Source organism: Natator depressus, chromosome 1 (genome assembly GCF_965152275.1).
Source record: "Natator depressus isolate rNatDep1 chromosome 1, rNatDep2.hap1, whole genome shotgun sequence".
Lineage (NCBI taxonomy): Eukaryota > Metazoa > Chordata > Testudines > Cheloniidae > Natator > Natator depressus.
This window is the reverse complement of record NC_134234.1, coordinates 178,282,970-178,299,609: the sequence shown is the minus strand read 5'-3', so window position 1 is coordinate 178,299,609 and position 16,640 is coordinate 178,282,970. Positions and strand designations below refer to the sequence as shown.

Below are 16,640 nucleotides of genomic sequence, written 5' to 3'. Positions count from 1 at the left end.
GCACATGTGTTTCCTTGAGAGGAATCGCTTACTACTTGAATTTAGGTTTAGATCAATTGTACTATGAATACTATAAAGGGATTTTAAAATCTACACAGGGGACAATTTTCAAACCTGATGCATTGATTGTGCCTGCAAAAATGCATATAATCTCATTGTGCATATGCAAAAAAAAACCCCCACATCCACAATCCATTATTTTTGTATTGAAAACGTGGCAATATTATGTGCAGACAAATAGGCATGTAATTGAATGCGGTGCATGTATAACAGATATGGCTCCAAATATCCATGAAAATGGTTCTGAATCCCTAATTTGGATACCTTTCTGAGTTTGTAGCCCAAACCTATCTCTATAACCATCTTAATCCAAGTTCCCCAGACTTGGAAAAAAGATTGTACCCAGAGTTTGAGTGCCAAAGTCCCTGAATGTTCAAATCTGATCATTTTGGTTTGTCCAATTAAAGGTATAAAGCTGGGTTTCAGATTTGGGATTCATTTCTGGAGGTTTGACTCATTAATGCAAATGCAGGTTGATGGAAGAGACCTCACTGGTTAATTCACATTTTTATGGTTTTAATTGTGTCTCTTTGTATATTGAATTGATACTTGAAGGATTTTTTATTAAATCAACATCAAAAGCAACAATAATATAACAAATGAAACTAAAAAAAAAATGTTACAAAAGGTATGGCCTGATTCCACAAAGCCAGGAAATTCAGTAAATGATCATCTGTTTTAATACACCTTGTTTGATGCATACCTTTTTATTTTTGAGGAGGGAGTCTTGCATGACAAAATGACAACTGTTTGTTTATATAACTTGGAATGATGGATTTTGTGTGTGTAAACATATCTCTAGTTCTATTAATGTGTATAACATATGATTGATATATATATATATAGCTATCATCTATATTTACAATAAGTGTACTTTCTACATCTAAACCTAAATTAAATGTCAGTGAGCTAAAAAAAAAAAAAAGAGGTAAGGATCCTGAAACAAATTGCCTCTGAAATAGATTTCTATTTTGTAAGACTTATCAGTATCTCACATCTATTGGGGAAGGTGAAATATGAAATAAATATTAAATTTATATCTCAGCAATTACAAAATGGAGTTTCTGTATCTACAGTACATAAAATGACTGTTCTGAGGTGCCTATACAGGAATCTGTAGTTTGATTACTTAGGAATTAGCAATCAGATTAAGAGCTATATTTCTCATCAGTGGGGCAAAGAGGTTCACAATTATTATCACAAGTAGTACCATTACCTGCTTGCATAAGTGAAGTCTCACCAGTGAGAGCAAGGATGCCAGAATCTGGCCCTGGGAGAATTAATAGATAAACTCACTGCACTTTTAACAATTATATTTTTTAAGTCATGGAGAACCTGAGAGAGACTGAAAACATGAAGACTATCAAATGTCATACCAGTCTTCAAAAACAAAGAGCAGGAATCCTGGCAATTGCATCCCCAGTTAAATAATACCGCACATTAATAAAAATGAAATGTTGCTGAACTTTTAGAGGATAATGAAACTATGAAAAATAAGCACAATACCATAAATATTTTTTATAGAGAATAAATTCTTGCTGACAAACTTGACTTGTTAAAATAGAATTATCAAAGTAGTGGAAGAATAGAAAATGATAAATATATATATTTATTTTAATGAAGCATGTCATATCTGTCTTTCAAAATCCTGAAAAATAATGTAAATGACTTGGATATGAGCTCTGTAATGTCTATGGAAAGTTGGCTGAAAACTGTCTAAGTACAACAATAAATGTAAATTGTTGGAAGGGAGTGTCTAGTGGGGTTGGGGTTAAGATTGATCATATCTAACACCTTCATTAACACTTCTGGAAAAGGGAGTAAACAGTATATTATTTAAAATTATAGATAATATTGGTAAGAGCTGTGAACACTATTATGGGAATTGTAATGACATAAGTGCCTGCAGCATCTTCACCCACTCTAAAGATAAGCTTTGGGGACAAGCAGTGGGAAAGCTTGGAAATGAGCTCTGAAGTTGTAAAGGTCCATGCACTGGACACCCTCGAGTAACAAGCTCCCCAATCTAATCTTCCCAGCTGTTAAATTCCTCCTTATCCTCGGTGAAAAGGGGCACATACTTTCCCAGCTGTTAACCCGCAGTCAGAACATCTGACAGCAAAATTTGTGTTCCAAAATATACAGGAAGGCCATGCTGTGTCACTATACTTGTGCACATCTTTCACCATGAGAATTTCACATATCACGGGCAGAGAAGGCAATTCAATTTCCATTCATTCCCTATTACAATACTAGTCATTCAGCATGGTCTCTACTACTTTACTGTTTTAATTTATATTTCTCCCCACTTCTCTTTCTCAACCCATTAACCAAGGAATCTGGCTACAGAAAGCAAACATCATGTACTGTAATTCAGTGCAAACTAAGACCCTCTCTCAGTGCAATAATTAGGCCTTTGCCTTTTGTATGGATAGGAGGTGGAAGAGGTGCACGCTGGAAATTTGCGACTGCACCTTTTAATTGACACATGCTAAAATGAAAAAAAAAGTAGAGAAAATGAGCCTTGTCACTAATACAAACTTGTTACTCCCATGATCCAGTATTATTCATGGGATAACAGAAGAACTGCTCTGCTTTACAAAGCAATCATCTCTTTCTCAGTGGAAAGAGATTGCTGTTGCTATTGCTGAGACAAAAGAGAACCCCTATATTATCTCTTAGACTCTTCTCTCAAGTAAAAAATAAACTCTATTCAAATCCATACAGTAAAAAGGAAGTAGCATACCCTGTTTTCAGGCCAATTTAGGAAGCTGAATCTAAAATCACACCATACTTGCCCAGACATGTCAACCGTGCTATGAAAATTTGCATCATAAGGCTCTTCCTGCCCTCCATCATTAGGTTTGCTAGATAGGCAGAGATAGAAAATATCACTGTGGCACCAAATATTAGCTCAGTGGTATTTTACATTGAGAAGTGAGGAGTTGGATCCCTACACTTTATGCTTTTAGAATGGATAGTATGTGCCACAAATGAAATGGAAACAAAAGTTATGGTATATGACTTAAGGAACTTGCAATGCAAGGACCCAGTTTTGCAAAGACTTATGCATATGCTTAACATTTATTCACTGTGAATATTATCATTGAACTCAGTGGAGCTACTTAGAGTGCATAAAATTCAGCGTGTGCCTATGTCTTTGCAGAATTGGGGAATAAGGAACTGATTCAAAGCCCACTGAAGTCAATGGGAGTTTGTCCATTAATTTCAATGAGCTTTGGGTCAGACCTTAGTGTTGTGTCTATAATAGAAAAATTAGAAGCCTATTCCAGCAATGAGCAACATCCAGCAATGATTAAATTGTGTCATTGCTGGAATAAGGATATACATGTCTATTATAGAAAGGACCTAAAGGACAAAAATCAGATAGGAATGGACATGGAAGAGCCTGGGGACATGATGGTTATGGTTAGGGCTGGCCAGAAAACAACAATTCTGTTTCCTGAAAAAATTTCAAGATTTCAACATGTGATTTCATTCTAATGTGGAATGAAAATTAGACCTTCTGAACTTTTTAATTGGGGGGGCGGGGGAGACACAGACCCCAGAATAGCCAGTAGCTTGGAGCATAGGGCACTCACCCTTCAAATCAGGGATGGAGTTCAACATAGGTTTCCCACCTCCTAGGTGAGTGTCCTAAAGTTAGTCTCACTTTTTTTGACTCAATCAATATTTATTTATACAAAGTGGAACAGCTCTAAAGGAGACCTAGAGAAGGACCCTTGAACCTGGGTCTTCTTGGTGAGTGTCCCCTAATGTACAACATAGGAATTGCCATATTGGGTCAGACCAATGGTCAATCTAGCCCAGTAGCCTGTCTTCCAACAGTGGCCGATGCCAGGTGCTTCTAAGGCAGTGGTTCTCAACTGTGGTCCACCGCTTATTCAGGGAAAGCCCCTGGTGCGCTGGGCCGGTTTGTTTACCTGCCGCATCAGCAGGTTCGGCCGATCGCAGCTCCCCCTGGCCACGGTTCGCCGCTCCAGGCCAATGAGGGCTGCAGGAAGGGCGGCCAGCACATCCTTCGGCCCGTGCTGCTTCCCGCAGCCCCCAGTGGCCTGGAGTGGCGAACTGCAGCCAGTGGGAGCCGCGATCGGCCAAACCCGCAGACGCAGCAGGTAAACAAACCAGCCCGGCCTGCCAGGGAATTTCCCTGAACAAGCCGTGGACCACGGTTGAGAACCACTGTTCTAAGAGAATGAAAAGAGGCAATCATCTAGTGATCCATCCCCTGTCCTCCATTCCCAGCTTCTGGCAGTCAGAGGCTACAGATGCCCAGAGCATGGGGTTCTGTCCCTGACCATTTTGGCTAATAGCCATCGATGGACCTATCCTCCAGGAACTTATCTAGTAGTTTTTTTTAACCCCATTATGCTTTTGGACTTCACAACATCCCCTGGCCACGAGTTCCATGGGTTGTCTGTGAGTTGTGAAGTATTTCCTTTTGTTTGTTTTAAATCTGCTCTCTATTAATTTCATTGGGTGACCCCAGATTCTTGTGTTATGTGAAGGAATATATAACACTTTCTCCACACCAGTCATGATTTTGTAGACCTCCATCATATATCCTAGTAGTTGTCTCTTTTCTAAACTGGAAAGTTTTAAATCTCTCATAGAATCATAGAATATCAGGGTTGGAAGGGACCTCAGGAGGTCATCTGGTCCAACCCCCTGCTCAAAGCAGGACCGATCCCCAATTAAATCATCCCAGCCAGGGCTTTGTCAAGCCTGACCTTAAAAACTTCTAAGGAAGGAGATTCCACCACCTCCCTAGGTAACGCATTCCAGTGTTTCACCACCCTCCTAGTGAAAAAGTTTTTCCTAATATCCAACCTAAATCTCCCCCACTGCAACTTGAGACCATTACTCCTTGTTCTGTTATCTGCTACCACTGAGAACAGTCTAGAGCCATCCTCTTTGGAGCCCCCTTTCAGGTAGTTGAAAGCAGCTATCAAATCCCCCCTCATTCTTCTCTTCCGTAGACTAAACATCCCCAGTTCCCTCAGCCTCTCCTCATAACTCATGTGTTCCAGTGCCCTAATCATTTTTGTTGCCCTCCGCTTGGCGTTCCAATTTTTCCACATCCTTCTTGTAGTGTGGGGCCCAAAACTGGACACAGTACTCCAGATGAGGCCTCACCAATGTCGAATAGAGGGGAACGATCACATCCCTCGATCTGCTGTCAATGCCGCTACTTATACATCCCAAAATGCCATTGGCCTTCTTGGCAACAAGGGCACACTGTTGACTCATATTCAGCTTCTCGTCCACTGTAACCCCTAGGTCCTTTTCTGAATGCCGAGCCATTTGGTCCCTAGTCTGTAGCGGTGCATGGGATTCTTCCATCCTAAGTGCAGGACTCTGCACTTGTTGAACCTCATCAGATTTCTTTTGGCCCAATCCTCTAATTTGTCTAGGGCCCTCTGTATCCTATCCCTACCCTCCAGCGTATCTACCTCTCCTCCCAGTTTAGTGTCATCTGCAAACTTGCGGAGGGTGCAATCCACACCATCCTCCAGATCATTTATGAAGATATTGAACAAAACCGGCTCCAGGACCGACCCTTGGGGCACTCCACTTGATACCGGCTGCCAACTAGACATGGAGCCATTGATCACTGCCCGTTGAGCCCAACAATCTAGCCAGCTTTCTATCCACCTTATAGTCTATTCATCCAGCCCATACTTCTTTAACTTGCTGGCAAGAATACTGTGGGAGACAGTGTCAAAAGCTTTGCTAAAGTCAAGGAACAGCACGTCCACTGCTTTCCCTTCATCCACAGAACCAGTTATCTCATCATAGAAGGCAATTAGATTAGTCAGGCATGACTTGCCCTTGGTGGATCCATGCTGACTGTTCCTGATCATTTTCTTCTCCTCTAAGTGCTTCAGAATTGATTCCTTGAGGACCTGCTCCATGATTTTTCCAGGGACTGAGGTGAGGCTGACTGGCCTGTAGTTCCCAGGATCCTCCTCCTTCCCTTTTTTAAAGATGGGCACTACATTAGCCTTTTTCCAGTCGTCCGGGACTTCCCCCGATCGCCATGTGTTTTCAAAGATAATGGCCAATGGCTCTGCAGTCACATCTGCCAACTACTTTAGCACTCTCGGATGCAACGCATCCGGCCCCATGGACTTGTGCACGTCCAGCTTTTCTAAATAGTCCCGAACCACTTCTTTCTCCCCAGAGGGCTGGTCACCTCCTCCCCATGCTGTGCTGCCCAGTGCAGTCGTCTGGGAGCTGACCTTGTTCGTGAAGACAGAAGCTGTCTTGTTCGTATGGAAGCTGTTCCATACCCTTAATCATTTTTGTTGCCCTTCTCTGTACCTTTACCAATTCTAATATATCTTTTTGAGGTGGGGCAACCAGAACTGCACACAGTATTCAAGGTGTGGGCGTACCATGGATTTATTTAGTGGCATTATGATATTTTCTGCCTTGGTATCTATCCTTTTCTTAATGGTTCCTAATATTCTGTTAGCGTTTTTGGCTGCCGGTGCACATTGAGCAGATGTTTTTGTACCACTAGGCTATTTTGGAGTCTTTTTCTCCTGTGTGTTATGACCAGAAATTCCATCCTCAATCTTTGAAATATTTGAAAAAATCAGTAAGTTTCTATGAAATACTTTGGTTTGGACAAAACTGCATTTTTCATCAAAAAAAAATTTCAACTATGTTTAGTTTTGATGGGGATTTACAGTTGGAAGAAGTGGGGCTTCACGAGAGATTTGAATGTATTTAGAATTATAAAATGTTCATCCATCCCATCCGCCCTATGGTCACCAACTACACAAATATACATTCATAATATAATTTATTTATATGATGATTTACTCAGACTTCAAAGAACAGATACATATCTATGAGCAAATATAACAAAATAGCCTGCCTCTCTTAGCAAAAGTAAACATGCTCCACTTCCTAAGCTTAAGTGAAAATGTGGCTTTTCAGTATACCTGGGAAGTTAATGGTAAAAAATTTCAAAGTTGAGCCCACTTCATGGAAATATCCTGGCACCAGTTATCTTCCTTTAAAATCAAGAGGGCTACAGCTGAAGAGTTGGCTTTGTTTTGTTTTACTAATTTTTAACTAATTGAAAGAAATGCAATTTTTTTTCCTGAGAGCATAATTAACTCCTGGAACTCGTTGCCAAATTATATCATTGAGTCCTAGAGGATAGTTGGATTCAAAACATGTTTTTGTTTCATTTTGATGAGGACGCATCCACAGTTAAATTGCAGGTGATCATGACTATTTGTATTCTATCATGGCACAAACCACAGCAGAACAGAACCATCAGCCTGTTTTGTATATACATTAACTGTGGAAAACAGGCAGATCAGAATGTTGGTGAACTAGTGAATAAACATTGGGTTGCCAATACCACTCAAGCAAATATGCTGGTTTTGTTCACAAACATCCTCATGAAATCTGTTTGCTGTAGTTGCTCAGTACTTCTGCCCTGAGGCAAAGCATACAACTATTTATTTACTGGGGGGAAAGATGGAAATGTAGTAAGTGGCCTTTACTTGCTTATTTAAGTATAAGTAGAGAATGAACACCTCTCTGAAGCAGAAAGTAGTAAGCATTGACCCATCCCTCTGAAAGTACTAAATACATTTTTAAATTGATACAGGATAAATAACGATGGCCCTCTGGTCAAACTGAAGTTTTCAATTTTACCCCAGATAAGAGATCCGCTTTAATACCAGTTTCAGACCCCCTTAGTTCCTAAGTCAGCATCCATGCACTTCTAGAGTATTTTTTTTCCTCCTTTTCTGTGACTCCATGAGTCAAGCAAGGGTTGTTTTTGGCCCTAAGCATCAATACATCTATGTGGCCTGTTAGTTTAAAAAAAAATAAAATCAACCAAAACTATGACACATGACATGTAATGTACGTGTGTCTGATGAAATGCAGTCCTGGTTCTATATGTTAAAAAGACAGTTTATACACACATTTTTGTTGCTTATATATTATGGCAATAAATCCTGTGAATTGAAATACATTCAAATTAGTGCTGTCCCATCACTTTTAGAACTAGGTGAGGTGTTATACTGATGCAAAACCATCCAGCTAGAACTTGGAATATATATAGTACTAAAGCTCTAAGAGAACAAAGGACTTTTGCAATGCCTGAATCATTAAAAAAAATCTCTGTTGTCATTTATGCCTCAATCCTTTTTATTTTTCCTGCTAAGTTCCTTAAATTTGCCACTCAAAGAGACACGCACAGAGTAATATAGATGGGCTGAATATGTGGACCACGTAAGTGGTTTCCCAAGTAATAAGGAACCTGGAAAAAAATCATTAATTTCCTTCTTCAACTTATACAATTTGTATACATTTGAAAAACACAGATAGTGGTAAAATTGGAAACATCTTTCCCAGAACTATTCCTGGAATCAGGTTGCTGAGATCAAAACATTAAGATGCCTGCAATGCTTGTCAAGTGGTGCATATCCTGGCTCATCGGGTACTTTGTGGCCATCCATTATATCCTTGATTTTTTTTAAAAAAATGATTTAAGTGAAAGTTGTTTGTTGAAGAGTGAGATGAGAATCCATTGGGAGGGATAAGGAGAGAGAGGGTTTTGCAGCTCTCGTTTCTTTACTCGCTGCTTGCTCTTTATTCCTTCCTGCAGCCCCCTTCATTTCCTTTAATAATAAGGTGCTGAATGGTGATCAGAGCAGTAGGTGCCACCTCCAGTAATCCAACATTACCAATTTAAACGAACATCTGAGTGAACTGTCTGACCTTCTAAATAAATAACAGGACACTTTCCAAGCTATATGCAGAAGCTGAGTTAATGCAGGCAGGAGCTTGCAGGAGTGAGATTCTACCTCTTAAGGAAAAAGGCACTAGTAGCACTTTGCCTTCATTGCACAGTGACTCTTCTTCCCAAAATACAGGCTAGTGATAGTGCTCTGTCCACTTATCTGCATTTTACCTGGGGTTATTGCCTTTCAACAATTGGCTTTCTAGAATAAATTAGCTGAATTAGGAATTTAAATGGCCCTATATTGTGAGTTTAAACCTGACACGCACTTTCAGTGCACACAATGACACATCACAATGTATTCACAAAGCCTTGCAATGCAAAATTGTCATATGACACCGATGACCAAATTTGTGAGCTCTCCTTCCTTTTTAACCACTAGATAGATGGTGATTTCAAATATACTGCATGGGATTATTTTGCATTCTAGAGAAGAACATAGTGTTCATGCTATCAAGCTAAAGGGCCTGATTCCCAGGTCCATTATGGCAGATATATGCCAATATTTTGGCATAACGCTACCCTGAAGCCAGATTAACCAGATAGTGGAAGATTCCCCTTGCTGTAGCAACTCATACAGGGCACTTCCTCCGGTGTTATGTTCTTGGCATACATACAAAAGTTAGATGATAACCAGAAATACTTTTTGTGCAAGGCTGCAGTGTAACACTACTTTATTTTTCAAAATTCAGAACAATAATACACAAGAACCCTGAAACAGATTAACAGACAAAGCAGGCTGCTCCCTAAAATTGAAAGGCATAATTCAACCCACCTTACTTTAGGCCAACTCCCTGAAGACCTGGCTTTGATACATAGAGTCCCCTACCCTGCAAATAGGACCTTAGTTTTTAAGGGGGTGGCTTGTAATTTTTACACAGTTCTCCATACACAACATGGCAGAAGTAGCCATGTCACCAGCAGTATCTGGCTGCAACAGCCCATTAGGGCTTTTGGAAGTTGGTATAGATTGAATCAGGCAGTTCTGATCTGTACTGGGCACTGGGGTGGTGCAGAACTGGCCTTAGTATTGGGGCACAACAGCTGAGATTCTGGGCCAATACATTTAGTTATTGAGTGACATTTTGAAAAGTGCCTAAGTCCTATTTTCAAAAGTAAGGTAAAGGCTATTAGGAGCTGAGGGCCAGATTTGCAAAAGGTATTTAGGCCCAATGGGAGTTAGGCTATTTTATAAATTCCATTGGGTACCTAAAATACAATTGAAAATTTGGCCTCTAAGCCTTATTGAAAGTCACACCCTCAGTTACTGAGATTCTTTTGAACATTTTATCCATAGTGTATATTGCAAATGATAAATATTATTTTTAAGAATATAAATATATATAGTACGTGATCAATATATGAAATCACGTACTACTAATACTGTCAGAGAATATGCTTATATTGTCTTAATTCTTGTACATTTAAACCTCTATCAATTGCAAGCATTCAAAATATAACATTTTATATACCAAGAAGAAAAAAATAATTTTAATTATTACAATCATTTTGGGTACAAATGCCCGATAAGAATTGTGAAAAATGACCTTTTTTATATTCAACTTTGATACTTAATCCTGGTGTCACTATCCTCTTGTGATTTCATTATCCTCTTGTGATTGTGATGGATATTTCAACCTTAACCACTTTAAATCCATTTTAAAATTCTAACTCTGATCTAACTGGATGTTATATATGTTATCTCATAATCCCTTTATGCTAAAGGGTAATGAGCCCTGTGGAACTATCCACAATAATACTATTATGATGCTACAATATGGCAAACTGTGGCAGTTAACTCATTGAGCAACACAAAACTTGTGAATCTCAGATTTTTCAAAGCGGTGAAAATACAATGTCTTATTTCTTTTATCTTTGTACAACAGATAATGTCTCCTTTTCATTCTCATCTATTTAACATTGTCATTTTAAGGCTGGCCCTGAGAGATGCTCTGACTGCTACTCTGCAACAATTAAAGTGGACAAAATATTTCTCAGTGATGCTGTATCGCTGATCCCAAACCAAATTCAGTCTACCCAACTTAACTTAAACTCCCAGTTTTTCTAAGTGCTCACACATTCAGGAAGCTGAAATTTATAATGATGGGTTGCAGTATGCTCTATAGCTACTTCAGGAGCAAAATCTCCTTCTCTCTCATTATAAAGTTCAAACACACTCTGCTGCTGTATTTGATGACACTCATAAAATATTAATATTAATAATATTATTTATTTGTAATAAGGTAGCATCAAGAGTGTTATACAGACCTGGACTCAATAAAATTACAGTGAGACAATTTTCCACAGGGTGGTTGTTCTTATGGATACTTAAGAAACAGCCTACCAACCTTCTGATATGTTTGTGAAAGAGTATTTTTCCATTTTTGGTGATCTAGTTTAAATAGATAATTGAAATATTAACATTAGGGTCTAACATTATATTCTATTTGATACTGTAGTCGGGCAATTCAGGAAATAAATTAGACCTTTTTGATAGGGGATCAAACTTCTACAAAGAAAGGAGTTGATTCAAAGTTTCAATATAAATCTGTGGAAAGGCTGTGGGACTTTTATACGAACCTTAGGAGATGACAAGGGTCGGCTTAGGAGGAAATTCTGTTGCTAGGAGACAGTAACTGCTAAGGTATCACAGAGTAAGGGCTGCTCATTTTAAGTAGTCAATGGATTAAGAAATGTTAAATAACCATTTATTACAAAACAGGTAATCAACAAAGGGACATAAAAGACTATGGGTTTTAATTAATATCTGGAAAAGCCAATGCAAATCTAAAACAATTGAGTCCAATTGCTTTTAGTCATCTTATGATTAGTTCACTACCTCCTTTGGTGACAAGGCTGTGAAAGGAAGGGCAGATCATCAAAAAGCATTAGAAAAGTAACATGAATCCATCTTTAGCTTTATATTATTTATTGCACAATATTATTTGAGTGGGTGTTATCTCCTGCACGATTTTTAGAAGCACAAGAGCATCCAAGGCTTCCCTGAATTAACAAAGAACAGCCCAATGATAAAACTTTTGAATTCCATTTGTATATTCTTTATATAAAAGAGTACAGAATATTAATGCAACATTACAGCTGCACCACTGAAATCCCTCAAAGCGCCCCCCTCACCCCCCAAAAAATACAAATAAGGCTTCGGCAGCAATGTTAACTTGGTGATGTCAAACATCCTTTGTTTTATTGAATAGAAAACATTTAACAACAAACAAATACAAAGTGCCTTGCTTGACCAAAAAGGTAACTGTAGGGGGGAAAGGGAATAGAAAATATCTTCCCAGAGCTTCATTATCTCATGATTTTGCCATTTTGTCCCTAACCTGCCTTTTTAAAAATCCATTCAAAACACTACTTCAAAGATCACTCTTCTGTTTTCAACTTTCCACGGGCTCCACCTTTTCCAGTGCATCAAATACTTAACCTCATCATAGCTATGATCTTTCATATGATATTGAGCTGTTGACCTCTATCTCCACTCAGTCAGGTTTTATTGCCTATTTGTCCAACTTTCTCTCAAATACTGCCATACTTTCTCCTAGCTCCCCATAAAATCTGCGAATCCACTGCCTTGTTCTCTTTCATATTCCTCCTTTTAAAAACCTCTCTGCTGTTATTTCTGTAAAACACTTGAGAAGAGAAGGAAGCAGCCCATTACCTAGAGGTCTTTGGCTGTATTGATGTCAAGTATTGACAATATTCAGACACATACGTATTGTGGCTTTGGTGGCTTCTAGAGCTGACTGAAATTTGGAATTTCCATCTGATGGCAAATTCTGACATTTCAAATCCTGTTTTAATCTCAAAATGGAATAAAAACTTGAAATTTCAAAATTTTCTGCAGAATGGAATCTCCAAAAAAGTGTAATTCAAACATGTTCAAATATTTTGTTTTCATGTTTCAGGTAGAAACAAAACATTTCAACATGCTTAAAATTGAAATGTTTCATTTTGGTTTGTTGATATAACACTGAATCGTGTGACTCCCACGAATGATGAACCACATACAGAAAATCTGCATTGCATTTTGGGAGATGTCATAGACCAGGGATCCCAGCTGATATCAGAGAATGTGGGCTGGCTCTAGATATTACCATAAGACAGTGAATCACAGGGAAATGAAGTTTTATTTTTTTTAAAACTGATTTTAAATGAAATATTTCAGGTCATTTAATTGGACTTTTGTTTTTCAGTTCGAATTGACCCCGAATTAAATATTCAATTTTGATTTTTCCTAATATAAAATTGAAAAAACATCAGCAAAATCAAATTTTTCCCAGTGGAAAATTCCCAGCCATGTCTTCCTGCTTCCAAAGTTGGATTTGATTTTTGGGGTCATTTTGATTAAAGGAATTCTGTGTATGGGGAAAGCAACTGCTACAGAGAAGGTGATACAGGATTTTGAGATTTTTGTTTGCACGTGAGGATTTTGTAGCTCTGCAAACAATCTGAAAAACAGAAATGAGAAACACTATAAAAAGGGCTCAGGGTTTTCTGAAGGGTTAGTTCATTCTTTAAACAGGGTTTTATTGTTTTTCTGTATGTTTTAATCTTTGCCCTGAAGTGCAATTAATCCCTTCAGCCTTTTGCTGGAACCCTATTTGAGTAACTCAGCTAGGCACGGGGAATTACCACAGGGAAAAATGAAGGATGAATCTTCCCATCCCTCACCAGGATTGCTATCCTGTGCCTGCTACTATGGGTTCATTGTGCCCAGAGTTGTATTTCCTCACCCCCTGAAGTTGCTATATGCAGCCAGTCTGGGAATCCCCTTGGAGCTCATTTCCTGCATCCAGGAGGGAACTGATATTAGCTCTTATGCTTAGATTGCTTAACACCTTCATTAATAAAGGGTTCCTCCAACCTTTTCTTTATGAAGCTCTCACACCTGCACTGTTTGCAGAAAGCCTTAGGGGGAACCCTCTTGGGTTACAGAAATGCCTGTTCTTTGTCCTGTGAAATTCCATTCAGGTTTGGCTGAGAAATAGTGTTGAAAATTGCCATTTCCCTTCTCACATGGGTTTGTCAAGAAAATTGTGGCAGCCTGCCAGAATTACTGACTATTTCAATGCTGGGCTCACATTGCTATTGCCACAGCAATAGCTGCACATGCTGTACGGGTAACAGAGAGAAGCTGGTGGAGCAAAGTTGGGGAAAGAGCTGCGCTCAACTCCATGGTGCTGGTGGGTGGAGAGGTCTACCGTTGCAGAACAGAGTTCAGTGGTGTCATTTATGTGTTTGTGGTATGAGGACCATAGTGGTAGGCACAGTCCCAGTCCCAAAGAGTTGGGTTTAAGGGCTTAAATGGTGTGGAAGGCATTGTATGACCCTTATTCACTGGAGTTAATTTCACCATTTAGCTGTGATCCAGATAAGGGGACTACTTGTGCTTAAAGTTAAATGAATGCTTAAAGTCTTTCCTGGACTGGGGCCTTTGAGAATAGTTAAGGAACAAAAACCAGAAAATTAACCAGTAATGCTACACTGTTCAAGCCTCCTATGCCACACACTAAAATTATGATTTGTAAAGCTCTACAATAACTTTTATGGATGATATTTCCAGTGTACTCATTCTCTCTTCTTCTCTTAGCTGTTAGCTTATTATAACTATTGTGTGTTTGGCTATGGCACTATAAACACTTAAACACAAGGGAGCATTTGTTGGATCTCTTCTTTTGTGATAGCTTTTCATGGCATGTTGTCCCTGCACATAACTGGACTCCAGTGTATGTAAACTGAAAATTAAAGTATTTTGTCTATTTGAAAACCAAATATGAATAAATCATGACTCTAATAATACCTTATTATATTATAGTATTATCACAGTGCAATTTCATATTGCCAGCTATAAGGGGTACTCTTTATTATTGGTAATAAATCTTTTTGTATTGCAAAAGGTTATTTTATCTTTCAGAAAATACTATTAAGCTGGTGAAACAAACAACTTGTTTATGCCATGTCAAGCCTGTAATGCCTCTTACAGTGGTTTCTTTGTTTCCAATGGTTTAAAGTATTATGATGTATATATTTTTGCACTTTAAAGCATGCCATAATTTTCTGTTCCCTACATTTTCATACTGTTTTGCAAGGCAGCATTATAATTCTAATAAAACAGTAATGTAATGCTATTGCCAATCAATAAAAAAAAATTATCTAGTACCTTAAAGAGGCTGAAAGAATTTATGGGATTTGCAGAACTGAATTTAGGACAGGGAGATTATTCCATTGAGAGGGATCATCAGCAAAACTGCAAGCGTCATATGTTTCCTAATAAATTCACACAGCTGACACGGTGTCATTACTGGAATGTAACATTGAGGAGTTCTGATTGATACCAGATGTTTCCTACAATTACACAGTTGAATGCACAACACATTGAAGCTTAAGCCTGATTTAGTAACGGACATGAAATGTATGCAAAGTACCAAAAGTGGTCTACAATTAGGAAAACACTGAGGTGTAGAGTGAATAAAATACCCCCCAATTTAGAGTAAGGCATACTGGTTTTTTTTGATAATTCTATGGTACTGCTACTGACCCACGAATCCCAGTTTCTCTTGCTCCCCATGCCTCCTGATCACCCAGATTTGCCAATGAGTTATCTTCTAGTTCTCCTAATTTGCTTCCCATAGGTGAACTTTCAAATATGCCTGTTAATTTCCCAGTCTTCACCAATGCACCCCCATCCAGCTACTCCGACTCTTCAGAACGCCTTCTGGGTGAATCACAACCCTCTCTGATGCTGTCTCTGCAATAACATACCTTCCCCTTTCCCACCCACCCCACTCCACCAGCCAGCAGAGTCACCCAGATACATATAGTACTACTCCTTCTGAAGTGGCGTAACAGCAGGCGTGCTCCTGTGTACAGCAGGGATCTCTATAGAGGGCCACATGATGTGGACAGAGGGATCCAACTTCCATCTGACCCCAGTGAGGAGCTATGCCTTAAACACTCAATTTCCCTCTCCCCCATCTATAATTGTTTTCCAGGTTTACCAAGAAGCTAAAATCATTATCTCTGGATTTAAAAAAATAACTGTTATTTGTGGGGGAGACACATTCTTCATGTAACTATTGAAATCAATGGCATTACAAGGTAAATTTAGTGCATTACATTTCCACAAACCAGACCCTGATTCAGGGTCTTCTGATTCCGGAGACGTCAACTGTCTCTTTTCATTCACTGGGACTATTCATATGCTTAAGTTTGACACCTGCTCCAGTATATTCCTGAACTGGAACAACACTGGACATATTTCATTTCTATTAAGCTTATAAGAATGATTTTTTCTTTAGCCAATATTTTCTAGTATTTTCATTATATTATTCTTTTTGCTTAATACTTCATTTTTAAGCTAACTGAGTTTTATATGGACTGTAATACACATTTTATTGAATTGTGAATTCCAACTCAAAGCAATCATCCTCGGAAAACAACACAGTTTTTTTTTAAAGTGTAGCGAATATATGACTGTCCAAAACTGGGGTTATGACTATGAGCTAGCTACAATATCGTTTGTGTTCTGTAATTCCTGTTCTTGCACAGAGAGAGGCTGATAGATGTGTGTGTATAAATATGCGTATGTATAAATAAAATATGCATATGCACCTGTCAGAATAAAAACAAATACTTCCAGCATTTCAGAGCCATGTGCCATATTGCATTTGCATTCACTCTTGACTGATGCATGTACACTCCCACTTGTCTTTCTCCTCCCTGGACTACTTTTACTCCCAGATACGAGAGCAATTTAAAAAAAAAA

The 16,640-nt window shown here is 38.7% G+C and overlaps 2 long non-coding RNA genes across 2 annotated transcripts in view; one reads left to right on the top strand and one right to left on the bottom strand.

Annotated features, from left to right (window-relative positions):
* Positions 1–16,640, top strand: part of LOC141983897 (uncharacterized) — a 255,391-nt gene that overhangs the window by 130,498 nt on the left and 108,253 nt on the right. The window lies entirely within an intron of this gene.
* Positions 1–16,640, bottom strand: part of LOC141983888 (uncharacterized) — a 28,973-nt gene that overhangs the window by 2,181 nt on the left and 10,152 nt on the right. The gene's annotated exons all lie outside the window — the stretch shown is intronic.